Below are 17,458 nucleotides of genomic sequence, written 5' to 3'. Positions count from 1 at the left end.
TTTGGTGTACTGCTCCTGTGGGTAAAAGCATTTCACTCCCCATTGGAGAAAGAGAGGCAGTCATTTCACCTGCCACTACTGCCCATGGATGTGAACAGGACCTCTGCTCCTGTGCAGACCTCTGGTTCTCAACCAGCTCCTATTCTGTTTGTACTTCTAGTCACTCCTTCTTCTGGCCCTGATGCTGTCCCAGATCATTCTTCTGTTCCTAACCCTGCCCTTGTTATATCCACTGCTTCTAAATAGTCCCAAGGATAGTCTCTCAAAGTCTGGGCAAAGAGCCTTGGCAGTGCGGTGCTGCTGAGAGGAGAGGAAGGGGCATGGGGCGCGGCAGACATAACCTCCTTTCTGTCTCTGAACTTCTTTGAACAGAGGAACGCTGATCATCAATGCTCCCCTCTGCCTCCCGCTATCCAGCACCTGTGTCTGCATCCTGTTCCTTATTTGTGGCCATTCAGCTTGCTGTGGGAGAGAACTGACCCATTCCCCACCTTCAGGAGCCAGGAAGGCCCATGTGCATGGCAAAAATATGGCAGGAGAGCGGAGGCATTTGGATCAGGCCAGTTCCCTGCAGAGGGTGCAGACTCCTTTGGCTTTTCCTTGGCTGACTCCTAATGGTTTTTGTAAGAATTAGTCTTATTTTTTAATTACTCAAATGATTCTATTCTTGTGAAGAAAATTATTAACCTTAAGATTGTAAAGTTGTAAAGTTAAATGAAGTGCCCTTTGCTGCCATACCTGATCCCAATCCCCTTCCCCAGTTCCTACAGGTAACCATATTTCTCAGTTTAGTGAGTATCCTTCCAGATCTTTTTCTATACATTTAATAGCTGTCCTTCTATAACTATAGAAAATGAGTCAGATTGTTTTATTGTTTCAAGCCTCCCTTTCTTTCTTTCTTTCTTTATAGTAATGTTCTCTACATATCACTGTGCAGCCATTAGCTAGTGACATTTCTTACAGATCTCTTAATATTGGTTCAAATAGATCATGTGCATTTTTAAAAGTTGCTGCTCAGTGTTCTCTAGCACAAACATGCTTCGGTTTATTTATTCATTCCCTCACTGATGGACATTTATGTTTTCCCAATTCTCACTATTTTAAACAAGTTGCAATTAACATTCTTGCATATGCCTTATTATATGCAACTACCTTTCTTGGGTAGACACAAGAACTCATAAGATAGATAGATAGATAGATAGATAGATAGATATACACACACACACAGTACAGCTGGCCAACATGATCTCCAAAAGAGGAGTTGGACCTACAAACAACCATTAACGTGACATCCCACTAATATCTTGTTGTGACCATTGTCTTAATATTATCAAATATTTCACATAGCATTTATTATTGTTGTGTTTCCCTAGTTTTTTAGTGATGCCAAATATCTTTTTATATATTTATTGGGCATTTTTGTTTCTTTATCTGTTAGTTCTCTGTTCATATCCTTTTGAAAATTAAGAAGTTAAGATTTAAAGCCAGATTCAGTGGCACATACCTGTAATTCTAGCAACTTGGGAGGCTGAGGCAGAAGATCAGAAGTTGGAGGCTAGCCTCAGTAACTTAGTGAAACTCTGTCTCAAAATTTAAAAAAAAATTTTTTTTAAAGGCCTGGGGTTGGAATGTAGCCGAGTGGGTTCAATCCCCAGTACCATGGGGGTGGGAAGGGGGAGATGTTAAGGTTTTGTTGTCTTTTTAATATTTCATATTACTCTGGATATTAATTCTTTAACTATTAAAAGTGTGACAGATGTTTTCCCACAGTTTCTCACTTTTAATTTACTTTATAGTATCTTTTTTATTATATCAAAGTGTTTCATTTTGATGGAATCAAATTATCATGTTTCAGATGGCTTTGATGTGTGTGTGTTTGTGTGTGTGCGTGTGTGTGTGTGTGTGTGTGTGTGGTGTGTCTTATTTTAAAATGCTTCCCCTCCCTTGAGTTTATGAACACATCTTTTATACTTTTAAAGTATATTTATTCTTTATATTTAGGGCTTTAACATATCTGAATTTATTTTTGCAAATGGTATAAGGATGGGTCTAACTTCTTTTTTTCCTCTGAAGTACAACTCTGGAAACTGTTGATATCTTCCTGATACCTATTCTTGCACTCCTTCTTTGAATTTCCCAGTTGTAAGGTCTGTGTGGGATGTAGCCCACCCTCAACTCTTATAGTGGATCCTAACTGGCCTAAGCCCACCAATGTGTCTCATACTTCTGTCTTCAAGCAGTGCAGGTGCTGAAGGGTGAATGACCCTTTTGAGGCTGATGATGCAGGAAACGATGTTTCCTGGGAGTTTCTGAGAAAGTAGTTTTCTTTTCACTACAAAGTCAGTTGCTCAGTTGCCACTGACAATCATCTTACTCCTACAGAGGAAGCTAATCTTAGGATGACCGCATAGTGGAAGGCAGTGAAGAGGAAGGAAAAGAATCCAGGTCGCCATCACTGATCTGCAGGGTTGATTTTGTTGTGAAGTCTCCACTACTTCTGGACATTTCTTTTACGTAAGCCACTATATTTCCTTTATCACTTTGGTCCATTTGAGTTGAGTTTTCTCATACTTAAAACTGAAAGTATTCCTACCCAATTTAACTAACAGCTGTCTCCACCATTTACAGAAAGGTTCAACTATTTCACATTGATACGAAATACCCCTTGTGGTAGACCCTGGCCAGGCCTGCTTACTGAAAGACCTAGAGCAAACATGAACAGAAGACTCTGAGGCTTTACAACCACATAAGGATAGATTGCCCCAAATACTGGCAAGAAAATTGTCCAGGCCCAGAATTCACATCTTAGTCCTGTGTGAGGAGGCCTACTGAAGAGCAGCGTTATTGCTTCACTTGGTGGTGTAAGCTATTTCTGGTGCTGACCTGGGCAGGGTTGTAAAAGGCAATGACTGCCCAAATCTGAGATTTTATGACCCAATGAACACTCATTTCTAGGCAGGCTGTCCAAATCCTTGAACTTGGGATATACCTTTGTGAAAAAAAAAAACAGAGAAGCAAGGGAAGATGTAGCCCCCATATGCATCCTCACTCACAAATACCTTTGGGATCTTCATTGTTAACCATCTTGGGAGTAAACCAAAATAAAAGCCACCTTGAATAGAGTCCAGGTCAGCATTCTCACCCATCCCCAGACCTAGACTTTCTCTCTCTCCATAAATCCTGTAAATATGTGGGTGTCTTTCTGGATTCTTCCTTCTGGCTTGTTGATTTATTTGTTAATCTCTGTACCAGCACCACACTGTTTTAATTCCTCTTCTTTTATATTTGATATAATATAGGGAAAATCTTCTATCAATCATTCTTGTATGAATTTTAGAATCAATCAGTCAGGCTCCATGAGAAATTCTATAGAGATTTTGATTTGGATAGACTTGGGATAGGATTTATAGGTAGATTTATTTTTATTTTGTTTATCTTACATCTGGCCACATCACTCTACTGCTGGGTTTTCTGTTTATTTTCATGCATCAAATCTATGATTAATGACACAGACTCTAGCAGAGCATGGTGGAGCACACCTGTAATCCCAGCAACATGAAAGACTGAGGCAGAAGAATCCTAAGTTCAAGGCCAGCCTCAGCAACATAGCAAGGCCCTAAGCAACTTAGTGAGACCCTGTTTCAAAATGATAAAAAATTAAAAGACAGGGATTATGGATCAGTGGTAAAGCATCCCTGGATTCAGTACTTAAAAAAAGAAAAAAAAAAGGAACAAACTCTGGAGTCAGATTGCATGGGTTTAAAGTCTGGCTCTACTATTTACTAGTCAAGTACCTCACCAGGTTTAATAGTTTTCTAATCTGTAAAAATGACATATATTACCCTATGTACATAGATGATCACATGAACAGTGTGATTCTATATCATGTACAATCAGAAGAATGAGAAGTTATACTCCATTTATGTATGATATGTCAAAACACATTCTACTGTCATGCATAACTAATTAGAAAAGTTTCATAGGTGGTTATGAGGGGACTAAGGGGACTAAATAAGTTAAGATAAACAAAGTGTTTAACATACAGTGAGCTGTAGTAATAATTATTGTCTTCACAATTTATTTTAAAATGACAAGTTTATCTGGTTTTCTTTCGATTCTTATACCTATTTTTCTTACCTTAACACACTGGCTGAGACTTCAATAGTGATTTGAATAGCAGCACTGATAATAGGGATTGTTGTCTTGTTCCTGATTTTGATGAAATTTCTTCTAATGATCATTATTAAATATATTTAGATAGGTTTGTGGTGTAATCCTTGATCTTATTCAGAGAGTTTTTCTCATGAACAGGTATTTCTGTTGAGATTCATAATCTTTTAATTAATCCATTATTGTTGAAAACCACATCAGTAGATCTTCCATAATCAAATTTCTCTGAATTTCTGGGGTACACCCTGCTCAATTGTTCTCTTAATTCAATTTGGTGTTATTCTATCTCTACTGAGTTTCCAGTAAGTTTCCACCAAAACTGTACCTAAGGCTGGGGATACAGCTCAGTTGGTAGTTTAAAGTCTGGCTCTGCCATTACTAGCCAAGTTTACTGCCATTTACTAGGCAAGTGCTTTCCTTGCATGCACAAGGCCCTGGGTTCAATCCCCAGTACCACCAAAAAAAAAAAAACTCTACCTAGTCTCCAAACTGGACCCCATGTTTCTTCTCTATGCACCCATAGCATCCTGTCTTCTCCTACTAGCTCTCTGATTTAGTACTTACTCTGATATTATGGACCTGTATTCTTCAGTGGAACATGCAATAGTTGAAGGACAGAATTTTATCTTCTTCCCAATCGTAAACCCAGTGCCCGGATAAGGCCTGGATTAAAGAAAGAATTTTGAAACTATGTCTGTTCTGGATAAAAGTATGTAACATTCACCTGACAGTTTAACTTTGTAGGAGAAGCGTTGGCCATGTTGGCCCAGCTGATCATCCAGACAAGACCCGTGCCAATACTGGTGGCCTCATTTGCTGCTGGGGCTTGAGAAGCCAGGAACCCTGGCATTTATACCTGAGTAGCCTAGGAGGAGCTCTGAATTCTGCATGGCCCTCCACATCTTCAAGTGGAGGGTTGACCATCATTTCTAACACAGCGTGCTCAGACAAGGAATCAGGACAAATCATTAGCACCTGTTCTGGGGCCTTGTTACTGTTCAACAGGACTTCTCTTTCTGGGAGCCTAAGATGCTCCCTAAGTATATTAGCAGTGGCTAATGAAGATGAGAATGGCGACTGGGGTGCTTCAGTCTATTAGGAAGCAATAAGAGGAACACAATAAATACATTATAGAGAGAGCCCTGTTTGAAGCCAATCATTTATCTCTCTGAAGATGTCTTTACTGAGGTCAGTCATTGTACCCAGGAGAAGAAACTCCTACCACCAAGGCCATCCAATGACAGAGCAGTTGGATCATTCCTCCTGGGGTATGCAAGCACCTACTGTCCCAGCAGCCCTATGGCAGAAGCACCACTCAAGAATGCATGGCTCTTGTGACCAGGTAGGGAGCTGGTTTGTGAAGACTAAGAGATCCCAAGTACCCTGAGATTCAGTGACTTAGACAGGACATCGACATAGCATTCTTCTGGGGCTGACCAACATTCCTTGCTTATCAATGCTAGACTGCTCATCAGTAGAATCTTCCATTTCCATTTTATTACCTACCAGGTATTTACTGAGAACCTTCTGTATTCTGGGTGCTATCTTTTGAGGGTGCTGGGAAAGTAGCAACAAACTTATTTTTTAAAAAATCCATGCTCTCCTGGAACTTATAGTGAAGTAAACTACCTGAGTTCCAGATATACTCCCAGTTTATCTCATGGTTTGGATGGCACTTTTTTGGGACTCACCAGGTTTGTGACAGATGACCAGTGTTTTCCTTCTCCTGCTATGGCTGCTCCTGCTGATCTGCACACAGCTACTGGCATCCCCTTCAGTCCAGATCTGGAGCTGGGAGTCAGGGCTCAGCCTGAGGCAAATAGAGAGATCTCTTTGGCTGGTTCAGAGTTCACATGGTTCTCTCAACTTCAGCTCCTGATGTGCCAGGATGGCCTATGACTTGCTGCACATCACCAGTCCAGCCCCATCTGTTTTCCTCACACAAAAAAAACACTTGGCAGTGGTGGCTGAAATAATGATTTTGGGGGTCAAGGGCTAAGCACAGAGCTAACCTGTTAGGCATACTATGCCCAGGGCTACAAGGGGAATGGAGAGAGATGCAGGTGCTTCAAGCAGGCCACGTGATCCTGTGCTCAGATGGGGAACAGCGGAGGTACACTTACACTGTCAATGTGGTCACCTCTCTGTAGCAATAGAGAAAGCTCCAGCTGTGTGTACAAATGTGCATGCAGGGGTATGTGCTCGTGCATGCACATGCATGCTCATGCTGGTCCTGATGCCTACAGCAGCAGACTCGTGGGACTCTGCTTAGCTGTCCTTTCTGCAATGGGAAAAGGGGCTCCTGGCTGCCGTCTCTCTTTTGGGTTGTCACAGTTTTCTGTGTGCAGCACCCCTACATCACCAGGCCCCCATCCCCGATTGGCAGGCAGAGTGATGACTGAAGTGTCAGGCCTGTGGTTTCTGTAACAGGAAGTGATTTAGATCCCCAAAGCTAATTTTAGATGCGTTGATATGGGGTTTTCAAAGAATATTTCAGGGGTGGTTTCAGGCTCAAAACTCAGCCCCCTATTCTTGATTATTAGGGATGGGCAGTTTCCCATTGTCCTTGTCACTGTCTGGCTGGGTGAGCTCATGCCCAGCTGGGCAGAGCCTTTGGGTGAAAATTAGAGCTGGTTTTCCCTGGATTCCAGGCTGCCTGAGTCATGGTTTTTGGCCTTGAACTCGGGCACTCTGTGAGTCAGCAGAGACCTGGCTCTAGGCCAGGCAGACACAGAACCTCTTCTCCCTGACTGAGGACTGCCCAGAGGATCCCAAGGGTCCTGTCAGGACAAGGCCATCCATCCCTACCCAGATTGTGACCTTGGTCAGAGATCATATGAGGCTATTGGGCCAAAAGAAGTGTCATTGTGGATGGAAGGCACTTATGTCAACCCTATCCTAAGCCTCTTAGAAGGGAGAGCCCTTAGATCCAGGATGGCCAAGCTGGAAGATGCCATTCCTGCTTCAGTCCAAAAGGTTGGGACTCCTACGGAAAGCAGCAGATACAAATGAATTATAGGCAGACCTGTCCTCCCAGCGCTGAAAACCCCCTGGTTGGAGACCTCAGAATCAAATGATTTCTGTCTCTGCCAAGCCTGAGCACAAGCTAAGACAGCTGAGGCTCACTGCTCACTCCTCCACAAGTGTCCTCAAAGCCAGTTTCATTTCCTGGGGATTTCAAAGCAACCCCTACAGCAGAGAATGCTATACTCTTTATCAGAGGAGAAGCCAAGTCTCAGAGAAGATGTTAAAAAGAAATAGCCCAGGGTTACATAGCTCCTGGAGGCATCAGAGCCAAGCCGCGTGCTGACCTAGTACCATCCTATCAATGGAATGTCCAGCATTCAGGGAAAGAACTCTTCATATCTGATTCAGGAAGCAGCCAACTCTGAGCCCCAGCCACAGACCTAGGGCCTCTGGAAAGGCATAATTCAAGTACCTGCCAATTCCTAAGTCTACTCCTTGCCCTGCTTTTGAATAAAGTATAGCCTATAGGTCTTGGCTGAGAGCAGATGAAGCTTCAAGGACAAAGGAAGTGCCATCTTGAATAGCAGGAATTTTGATCAGCCCCGTCCTGAGCGTCTTGGGAGAGACCTTTACAAGAGGAAACAACTTCTGCCCCAGAGAGACCGTCAACAGACATTTCCAGGGACAAACAGAAGGCAGCCTTTGTGGCCTCCATGACCAATCATTCTCTTGAGGAGGATCAAGCAGGGCAGGACCGATGACTGACCCAGAGCCAAGACTGAGCTCAGACCACAGAAGAGGACAGCATTCTCAAAAAGCTTCTGTGTTGACACTAATATGGCATTATGTAAAAATGTGAATATGTAACAGATGTGATTCTGCAATCTATATTTGGGGTGAAAATGGGAGTTCAAAACACAATTTGAGTCTAATGTATGAAAGATGATATATCATGAGCTATGTAATGCTTTAAATAATCAATAAAAAATTAAAAAAAAAAAAAAAAAAAAAAGCTTCTGTGTTTGCACTTTAGTGACATAGAAGGTGCATGGTGTAAGCTAAGCCCTGCTTTGAGGGCTCCATAGAAGATGTCTTTGACCTATTTTCAAGCGCTGTGGTGGCAGGAGGAATTTCTGGCCACATCATAAAGAGTTTTGTGGCCACCTCTGATAGACCAACTCAGGAAGTTGTAATTTTCCATGATTAGGTCATTAGTCACAAAAGTGATCCCTGCCCCCGGTCCCCAGCTCCTGTACTGCAGGAGACTGACAGAAATACGGAGTGGTCAGTGGGGAGCCTTGTCTCCTCAGTCACAGGCCAGGAGACAGTGAGGCCCGAGCACTGTTGTTGAGCCCTCTATATGCCTGCCTTGTTCGCGGAGCCTCTCGGCCCTATTCCAACTTCTTTAGCACTTGGTTCTTCCCAAAAAATTTAGCTGGGGCAAGAAATCCCTTAAGATCTTCATAAAGGGACATGGGTAATGTGACTCCCAGAAAATCGACTCCAAAGAGAATCCATGTCCTTTGAGATATCAATAACTATGAGGGCCCCATCTGTAACCTTTCTAGGGCATTTCATTTTAAGAGAGGAAATCTTAAGACAAAGGAATTAAGGGTTTCAGTTCATGAAGCACTTTCAGGAAACCACATGTTCTGAGAACCACTTGCCCATTAGACAGATAGAGCTGTGAGCCTGTGTGTTGATCAGGCCAGGATTCCCCAGGGGGCTTCCCTGAGGGAGAAGAATTAGGTGGAGCCCTAATTAGTCTGTTCTTCCAAACTCCTGAAGGGTCTTACCCCAGTTCATGGACTCCATCAGTTGTCTTTAAGGAGCATTCCTGCAAAGCAGTCCCTCTTTCTCCTGAGGCCTGGATACTGCCTTGATTCTAAGGGCTAGCGACTGGCCTAATGTTTGGACTAATGTTTGGGGGTGTCCAAGAGACCTTCATGCCTATGAAGTGATGCAGGCCACCCACCCACCCTCCCCACACACATGGTGCTGATGTGGATCAGAGGAGGGAGCAACTTGGCCTCAAAGCCCTGGACTGTCTCTCAGGTCATAGTTTTCTCAGGGTAGGGCATTCAGGAAGAGGATGGCTTGCCACCCATGGGGAAGCAGGAATGGCACTGCATCCATGGCCAGTTCAGAGGGGGCCTGGTCAGGTGTGTAATGCACACAGCACAGATGAAAAGTCGAGAGAACAGTGGGTATCTCCACCCTGACCCTGAGAAAAGCAGGAATCTGCATTCGTGTGGAAGTGACGCTTATACAACACAGCTGGGCAAGCCCCAGACATTACTGAAACCTTCTTTGGTAGGCATACTTTTCAGTTTCTCACGAGTCCCCACCTCAATCAACAGGGCTGACCACAAACAATGCCTTTCTTGGTGACTCAAAGCCACAGCTCAGGCGGGCCATTGTTTGTTGAATCTAGCTGAGGATGCAGGTGCAACTGGAGGTGGAACCAACCCGAATGGGCACCAACCCCAAAAGATCCCCTGACTGTTATTTAGGCAAAAGTCCCACAAGTCAACTTGCTTTTAGATATTTTCCTCATTCTTTCTGGAAGGCATTGGGTAGAAATGACCTGATCTATTGAGTTCAAGAGATCTGACTCCAGTTCCTGATTCTGCTACCTATTAGGTGTGGGGCCTTGGATAGTTTTCTAGCTCCTACTTTGCCCCTGTCAAATTCATTCATTCATTCATTCAACACATGTTGCTTGAGCATCTTCTTTGTGCCAGGTACTATTATGAACACTTGGGAGTTATCAGAAGGAGATAAAATAAGTAGTCTTGCTTTTGGAAGTACATATTATAAAAATTAAATATGAAAAAAGAAGTACATATTATAAAATGGAAGATACAAAATAAAAATAAACAACAAACCTAATAACATCTTATAAGGTGGCAAGTGCTATAGAAAAATATTGAACAAGATAAAGTGGGGGCCGGGAGCCTGGTGTGCTTTGGAGTTGTGGTAGAAGAGGTTGCAATCCTAAATAGGGTAGACAGGGAAGAGGTCTTTGAGAAAATAACATCCTAGCAAAGATTCAAAGGTGGTGAAGGAATTTGTCCTTTGAAGGAAGAGGGAAAGACAGTGCAAAGGCCCTGATACTGGTGTGGAAAGATGAAGGGGATGTTGTAGGCCACCGTGGGAACTATAGCTTTTACATAGTTAAAACACAGAGCCATTGGGGAGTTCTGAACAGAGTGGCATGATCAGACCTGGATTGTAACAGTATCGCTCTGGCTGCTGAGTTGACAGTGGGCCATAGAACATAGCACAGATGGAATCAGAAAAATTGACTAGCAACCACTGCAGCACATCTAAGCAGAAGAGGCTTACAGCACTATGTGTGCAGTGAGGGGTTGGGAGGAGAAATGTTGAATTCCAAATATGTTTTGAAAAGTGAGCCATCAGGAGTGGCTGATGGATTTAACATGGAATACAAGAGCGAGCTGAGCCAAGGGTTTTGCTCTAAGTAGCTGGAAGGACACTTGACATTAGCTGAGCCAAGGAAGCTAGGGACGGGCTGGCTCAAGGGAAGTTCGGGAGCTCACTTTAGAGCATGTCAAAAGGGATTCTGCTCCTCACTTCACAGGCTGTGGTGAGGACTAAAGAAGAGCAGAAATGAAAGTGCTCAGCACTAGGGCACAGCTTGCTCTCAGAAAATGTCACTTTCCCTTTCCACCCACCTCTCACACAGAGAAGGGTGAAGCATGAGCAACTGGGGGTCCCTGAGCCAATTTGACTAATAGCCTTTCTGAAGAAATAATAAGCCTCTCCCAGTGGTTTTGACACCTGTCAGAAAACTTTCACTGTTGCTGGAAGGGTCTTCAGAGTCTTCAAAAACTTTCTTGGTGATGCTGACACACGAGTGTGATAATGAGCTTCTGCATCAGGGGCCTGTGGGGCCCAGGCAGCCCCCCATCCATGCACTCACTCTTTCCTTGTCATCACACTGTGGGTGTCAAGTGAACATCATCGGTACAGCAGAACAAAGACTGGCTCTGTGTCAGACACCCAAACTCACATCCCTCCTTGGCCACACCAATTGCCCATGGGATTATTGACAAATTACTTCCCTGGGGTTAAGTACTATTTTAGCAAAGAACAAAGGCTCAGAGAAGCTTTTTATGTGACCTTCGTGGTTTAGCATGTGTACACGTGCTTAGCAGCCCCGTGCCTGGCATTAAATAAGCACTTGATAAATGTTAACCATTGTCACTATCCTCATCAATAGTTCCAGAAGATGTGCTCCTGTGAGTTGGAAAGGGAAGGAGTTTTTCTAGAAGTTACACTTTTTTTATTATCAAAAAGCTTGTATCAAGACGGATTCTGCTGTCATTTATAACTAAGAAGAACCAATTTTTTTAAAAAAAGATAATTAGCCCCATAAGACTTTAAGCTACAACTTTCTCTGACCTCTTTTGGCTCTGACTGTCTTGACACTGACATTGGCACCTTCCAGTTGTCAAATGGACAAAACAAACAAAACAAAAAAAGATCATGGACTACAATAGAAGCATTTCCATAAATGGAATGAGTACACTTGACTCTCTGGGTAGGGAAAGGGAGGTGCCTGCGGGTGCTGTCTCTAGATATGAGATGCTATTTACTTTTTGTGTTTGCATGTTTAAAAATAACTTAGATCACTTGAAGTAGGTGACTTTTTAAGATGCCTTGGAGATGTGCTAGCTGTTTTCAGTGGTTACTTTGCTTCATCTGAGTGATAGCCTGACCCTGCTCTAACTGTGATACAAGATGGGCATTCAAGATAGCAACCCTTAGGAAAATAGACAACCTCTGCTTTAGTTTGCCTTTTTGCCACTGTGACCAAAAGACCAGATAAGAACAATTTTAAAGGAGGATAAGTTTATTTGGGATTCAAAATTTTAGCCGTCTCAGTCCATAGATGGCCAACTCCATTACTCTGGGCCCAAGGTGAGACAGAACATCACAGTGGAGGGTGTGACAGAGGAAAGCAGCTCAGGACTCACACCAGGAAGCAGAGAGAGAGAGAGAGAGCTCTGCTCAACGAAGAGTAAATATGTACCCCAAATGCATGGCCCCAGTGACTTACTCCAGCCACACTCTACCTGCCTACAGTTACCACCCAGTTAATTCATACCAATGGATTAAATCATTGATGAGGTCACAGCCCTCATAACCCCTGAACGTTCTTGCATGGTCGCACACAGGAGCTCTTAGGGAACACCTCACTTCTAAATCATAACAACTTCACTGAGAAGTGCTCAAACTTCTCTCTTCCCCTGAGGTGGTTGGTGACTGCTGGATCTGAGCAGGGCTCACTTTTACTCACCTGATCACTACTTTGAGGTACATATTTTGTCCTTGTGGAGCAGAGCTAGCTCTCTCTCTCTCTCTCTCTCTCTCTCTCTCTCTCTCTCTCTCTCTCTCTCCTTCCTGGTGTGAGTCCTGAGCTGATTTCCTCTGTCACACTCTCCACCACGATGTTCTGCCTCACCTCGGGCCCAGTGCAGTGGAGTTGGCCATCTACAGATGGAGACCTCTAAAATTGTGAGTCCCAAATAAACTGGAAGTGAGAACCTTCACTCCCAGCAGAAAACTATGAACAACTTAGGATTTTATTATCCCTCTGTGCACTGCTGGATAGTGTGAGGCTTCAGGCAAAGGTCATTGATAGCTCCAAGGCAACAACAAAATTGTGTCCAAAAGTTCTACTTGAGGGCCTCCTGCAGAGCTGGCATATATGAGAACAGGAATCTTATCCTTATTTTGTTTAAATTCTGGAAATTTGGTTCATGGGCACCTGGCAGTGTGGCCATTAGCAACTAAATCCCAAATATACAGGTTTTATTGGCCAAGAAAATAGATGAAGAGTCAGGCCAAGTTCCTAAGTTCCTCAAGAAAGCTACAAAGTTGTGCAGCAGAATATTCGAGTACTTGCCTTTGAGTTTTGGTGTCCTCTAGATTGAAAAGCCTGGTGTTGTCCTAATCCAACACAGTTCCTTTGACTTCCTGTAGAGTCCAGAGATGCACAGTTCTTATAAATGGCACAATTCACATATTATCTGACCTTTCAGTTTCCATTGCAGGGTGTCAAACCAGCCACTGTGACCTAAAGACCAGATAAGAACAATTTTAAAGGAGGATAAGTTTATTTGGGACTCATAATTTTAGAGGTCTCAGTCTATAGATGGCCAACTCCATCGCTCCGGGCCCAAGGGGAATATAACTGGATGGGTCACATGTGCAATTCCCAAGCCACTGAGGTTTGCAAGTGGATCATTTCTGCCCCAACACTAAATACTCACACCAGGCCTCTGCCTATTCCCTGATACTGCCAATTATGCTGAAATGTCCTGGGCACCCCAGCCGGTCTGCCTTGTTGCCCTTGGGGCTTGGAGGCTGGGTGGAGAGGACAGCTCTCTTTGGTGGTGAGTGAGGGTGTGAGCAGGTGGATAGCAGTGAGCTTCTGCTGACAGCTCTGTGTTGCTAACCTCTGTGGAACACTCCTCTCTGCTCTTCCCATAGCTGGAACTCAGAGGCTGCTCCAGATGGGGAGGTGCCAGTTTGGACACCTGATAACCCACATACTGTAGCTTCAGTGGGCATCTCCCTGAGTGCCGGCCTGGATCACGGCCAGGCCAGGATGTGGAGTGGCACACAGTCAAGGGGCTAATGCATTTGCCCCTCCAAATTCTAAGAGTTCAAAGCACAAAAGCACCAGGCAGAAGGGTGCTTGCTGCATTTCAAGTCCAATTCCACACTCCCTGAGAGCAAGGACAAGGGCTCCAGTGCTCCCTTGCCATCTGTTCCCATTTCCTCATGGGTATTTCTGGCACTGTCCAGGAGCATTTGACAGCCTTCAAGATCTTGAGCACAGAGCCCACCTTCCTCCTCTGCTCCAGGTTCTGTCCTCTCTTCCCCCTTGATCCCTTTCCTGACCACTTCTCCCTCTCTGTACCCTACGCTCCAGTTCAGGCCATCACTAGCAGGGAAATTACAATTGCTCCTCACTGACTCCTGCTGACTTTGGGTCAGCACACTAGCCTAAGTGGTCCTTTAAAAATGCAAGTCCAATTCTTCCTTGCCAGTCAGGTGTCAGCCAAGGGTCACCTCCTCAGAAAGGCTCCTGTTGACCACTTTAAAGTCTCCAAGCCATCACCCATTTTAATATCTCCGTGGTTTTTAGCTGATGTTATCTTGGAAATTCATTTGTTGATTCCTTTACTGTGCATCTCCCTCACAAGAATATAAACACCAACAGGGTAAAAAATTCATCTTGTTTTCCACTCAACCCAGTGCTCAGGACAGTGCCTAGTGCACAGTACATAGGTGTTCAGTAAGTATTGAATGAAGAATGAATGAATGAATGAATGAATGAATGAGCCCTTCATAAAAAGAGCCACACTGCCAGCTGCTGGGCCATCATCAGGTGTTCTGGGTGCGGGTGGAGAGGGGAACCTCTCCATGGTGGTGAGCAAGGCATGAGCCTGCCATAGCCCCAACAGCTCTGGGGCAAGGGCCTCTTGGCCTGATGGAAGCCAACCAGTAGGCCATGTGACTTTTTAAAAGCAGCAGGAAGCCAGGCTCTGGAGATAAGAAGTGTGGAAAGAGAGCCAGAAGGTGGAGGGGTGCTCCCTGGGGATGCCCAAACCCCTGTGGCTGGCCAGCAGCACCACATGCTTCCTGTGGAGATGAAGGAGAGGAGATCCCCTCTGCAGGCCCTGGACCTGGGGCTGCCCCCAGGAACCTTACCCTGGTCCTCTCTGAAGTGGCCAAGACATGGAGCTGCTCTCTCTCTAATCTGCCATTCAGAGACATGGAAGGGGCTGCCCTTGGGTGGGTGTCAAATCCATGTGCATTCTGGCCCTGGATCCCTGTGCTCCTCTGTGTTTTAGTCTCTCCACTGGAAAACTGGACTGCACCACACTTGTGGTTGTGAGGAGGGTGAGACATCTGGGAAGTGAAATAAAGACCTGGCATCCCTGCCTGCTTTATGTCAAGTAGGAGGAAGGGAAATGAAAGAGCATCTGAGAGTTCAGGTCTCACCTCTGCCAGTCTCTGGCTGTGTGACCTTGGATAAGTCATTTCTCTGCTCACAACTTCAGTTATATCATTTGTGGAAGAGGGGTCATGATATCTCTCACATGATCATGGTGAGCTTTAAAGAAATAACATAAGTCATTCCAGCAACCAAGGGCTTCAGCTCGCCTTGCCTACCCAGGGTCATCTCCTAGGGCACAAACTAAGGAAGCCAGAAAACCACTCTCCTGACTCAGTGACTTGCTCCACCCTGGCCTCTGGCCCAGATTCTGGAGGGCTTAGTCAAGGGGTGGGGGTCTATTTGTCCAGGGCTGGGGTTTCCCTATAGGAAACAGTGTAGCCTGTTGGAAAACCCTCAAAACAGATCCGATGTAGCCCTACCTAAGGAAAGCTCAAAGCTGCCAGAATGGATGGGTAGACTAGTCAGACTTTCCCCCTTGGGAAAACCCAGGCATGAGCTATCACCTGAACCTGAGTACGGTTCCTGTGCATCCCACTCTAGCCAGGCCCTGGGAAAAAATCTCAGAATCAGAACCTGAGGTGATCTACAGACCTGAGGCTGCTGTCCTCTGAATCCTGCTCAATATCCAGCCTGCTCAAAGATCCCAGCCTTGACCTTCCTGAACTATCCAGGTCTCTTCCACTCATATCATCTCCCCATGTCCCCCACCTGCCCAAGGTTCCTGCCACCAGATGCCACCTCACCCCCACACTGACCTGCTCCCTCCAGAATCAAGGGTGCTTCATGGAAGGCTCTCCTCTTCTATGGTGCCCCCATTCCTGGTTTACATCCTTCTCTATGACACACACTCCTTGGTCTCTTCTGGACTTCCCCGTCCTCTTCCCATCTAGGTTTGCAAATTCTTTAGGGGGTGGACCTTTCTCTCCTTGGCTACTCTAGAGGTCTCAGAGTTATGGTCTCAAAGGCCAAATCAGGGCCACCCCACAAACAGCATCTTAGGCTAGTTGGCACTCCCAGCCATGCTTCTGCAATGCCCTGCTTTGGAAGAAACTCCATCATTAAGGAGCCACCTGGTGAGCTACTGCATCCAGAATTCTCTGATCTGACGTTAGCCTCTCCCTGCCGTGCCTCTCGCTGGGCCACCTGGCTTGGGTGGAAGGCTCTCTCTAAGGCCTGCATCACAGGCATGTTCACCACTCCTTGCCACCTGCTGAATAACTCGTCTTCCTTCACAGACCACTCTGGAGCTACCTTCCCAAGGAACTGTCCCTGATTCTGCACCCCAACCCCAACAGGGCTGAATCTGCTCTTGCTAGTAGGACAATGACTGTGACTGTGTCCATGGTACCTGGTAGCTGAGGCACAGTGAGTACTAAATATTAGGAAGGAAGAGGGACCCTGAAGACATTTTCCTTGAGGAATTAAGTATCAGAAAATGGCAGAATGAGGACATTCCTCTAAAGGAAAGAGGCTGACACTGACGACACTGAAACAAAGGAATCTTTTTTTCTTTTTGGTACCAGAGATTGAACCCAGGGGCACTTTACCACTGAGCCACATCTCCAGCCATTTTAATATTTTATTTACAGGGCTGAGCTATTTTATTTATAGCTCAGTTGGTAGAGTGCTTGCCTTGCATGCACAAGGCTCTGGATTCAATCCCCAGCACCAAAAAATTAAAAAAAAAAATTTACAAACAGGGTCTTACTGAATTGCTTAGGGCCTGGCTAAGTTGCTGAGGCTGGCTTTAAATTTGCGATCCTCCTTCCTTAGCCTCCTGAGCCCCTGGGATTACAGTCATGTGCCACCATGTTTGTCCAAAACAATGGAATCGTGATGGAGGGATGGTTCTAAGCACCAGTCTTCTGGGTCAGATTTGTGCATGGCATTTTAATATAGTCTTGTGGAATCCAGACCCCAGTTTGTGAATGAAAGATTTATTCTACCAGTTTCTGGGAAGTCTGCCAGAAGGTAACCTCAGTTTTCTTTGGGGTCATCCTCTTCTAAATTAAAAAAAAAAATGTCTTGTGTAAGTCACACCTGCTTCAAGGTGAGGCCTGCGCCCCTGACTGACAAATATGAAATATAAAATTCTGGTTTCCTCCTTGTCTTAGAAAAACTCTAAAGGACCATCCCAAGGAGACTTAGTTTTCTCTTTTCTACTTGTTGATCCCCAAAGCCTTTCATCTCCCTTCCTCTCTCTTCTTTATTTTTCTTATAGTGCTAGAGATTGAACCCAGGAGTGCTCTGGTAATGCACTAACCCCCCCCCCCGCCCATTCCTTTTTATTTTTATTTTGAGACAGGGTCTCACTAAGTTGCT

General features: G+C 44.9%; 1 long non-coding RNA gene across 1 annotated transcript in view; it reads right to left on the bottom strand.

The window, feature by feature from the left end:
• LOC308652996 overlaps positions 1–16,561 on the bottom strand; it is a 36,581-nt gene extending 20,020 nt beyond the window's left edge. The window contains exons 1-5 of the long non-coding RNA XR_014022962.1: positions 15,892–16,561; positions 15,181–15,292; positions 13,073–13,243; positions 5,862–5,980; positions 4,735–4,833 (exon numbers count right to left, since the gene is read on the bottom strand). This is a non-coding gene — a long non-coding RNA (uncharacterized lncRNA). The remainder of the gene's footprint in view (positions 1–4,734; positions 4,834–5,861; positions 5,981–13,072; positions 13,244–15,180; positions 15,293–15,891) is intronic.
• Positions 16,562–17,458: the final 897 nt, after the last annotated feature.

Source organism: Spermophilus citellus (assembly GCF_964194105.1).
Source record: "Spermophilus citellus genome assembly, chromosome: 1".
In the NCBI taxonomy this organism is placed as follows: Eukaryota; Metazoa; Chordata; class Mammalia; order Rodentia; family Sciuridae; genus Spermophilus; species Spermophilus citellus.
Note: the sequence above shows the minus strand (reverse complement) of the source record. Positions and strands in the feature narration are given on the sequence as shown.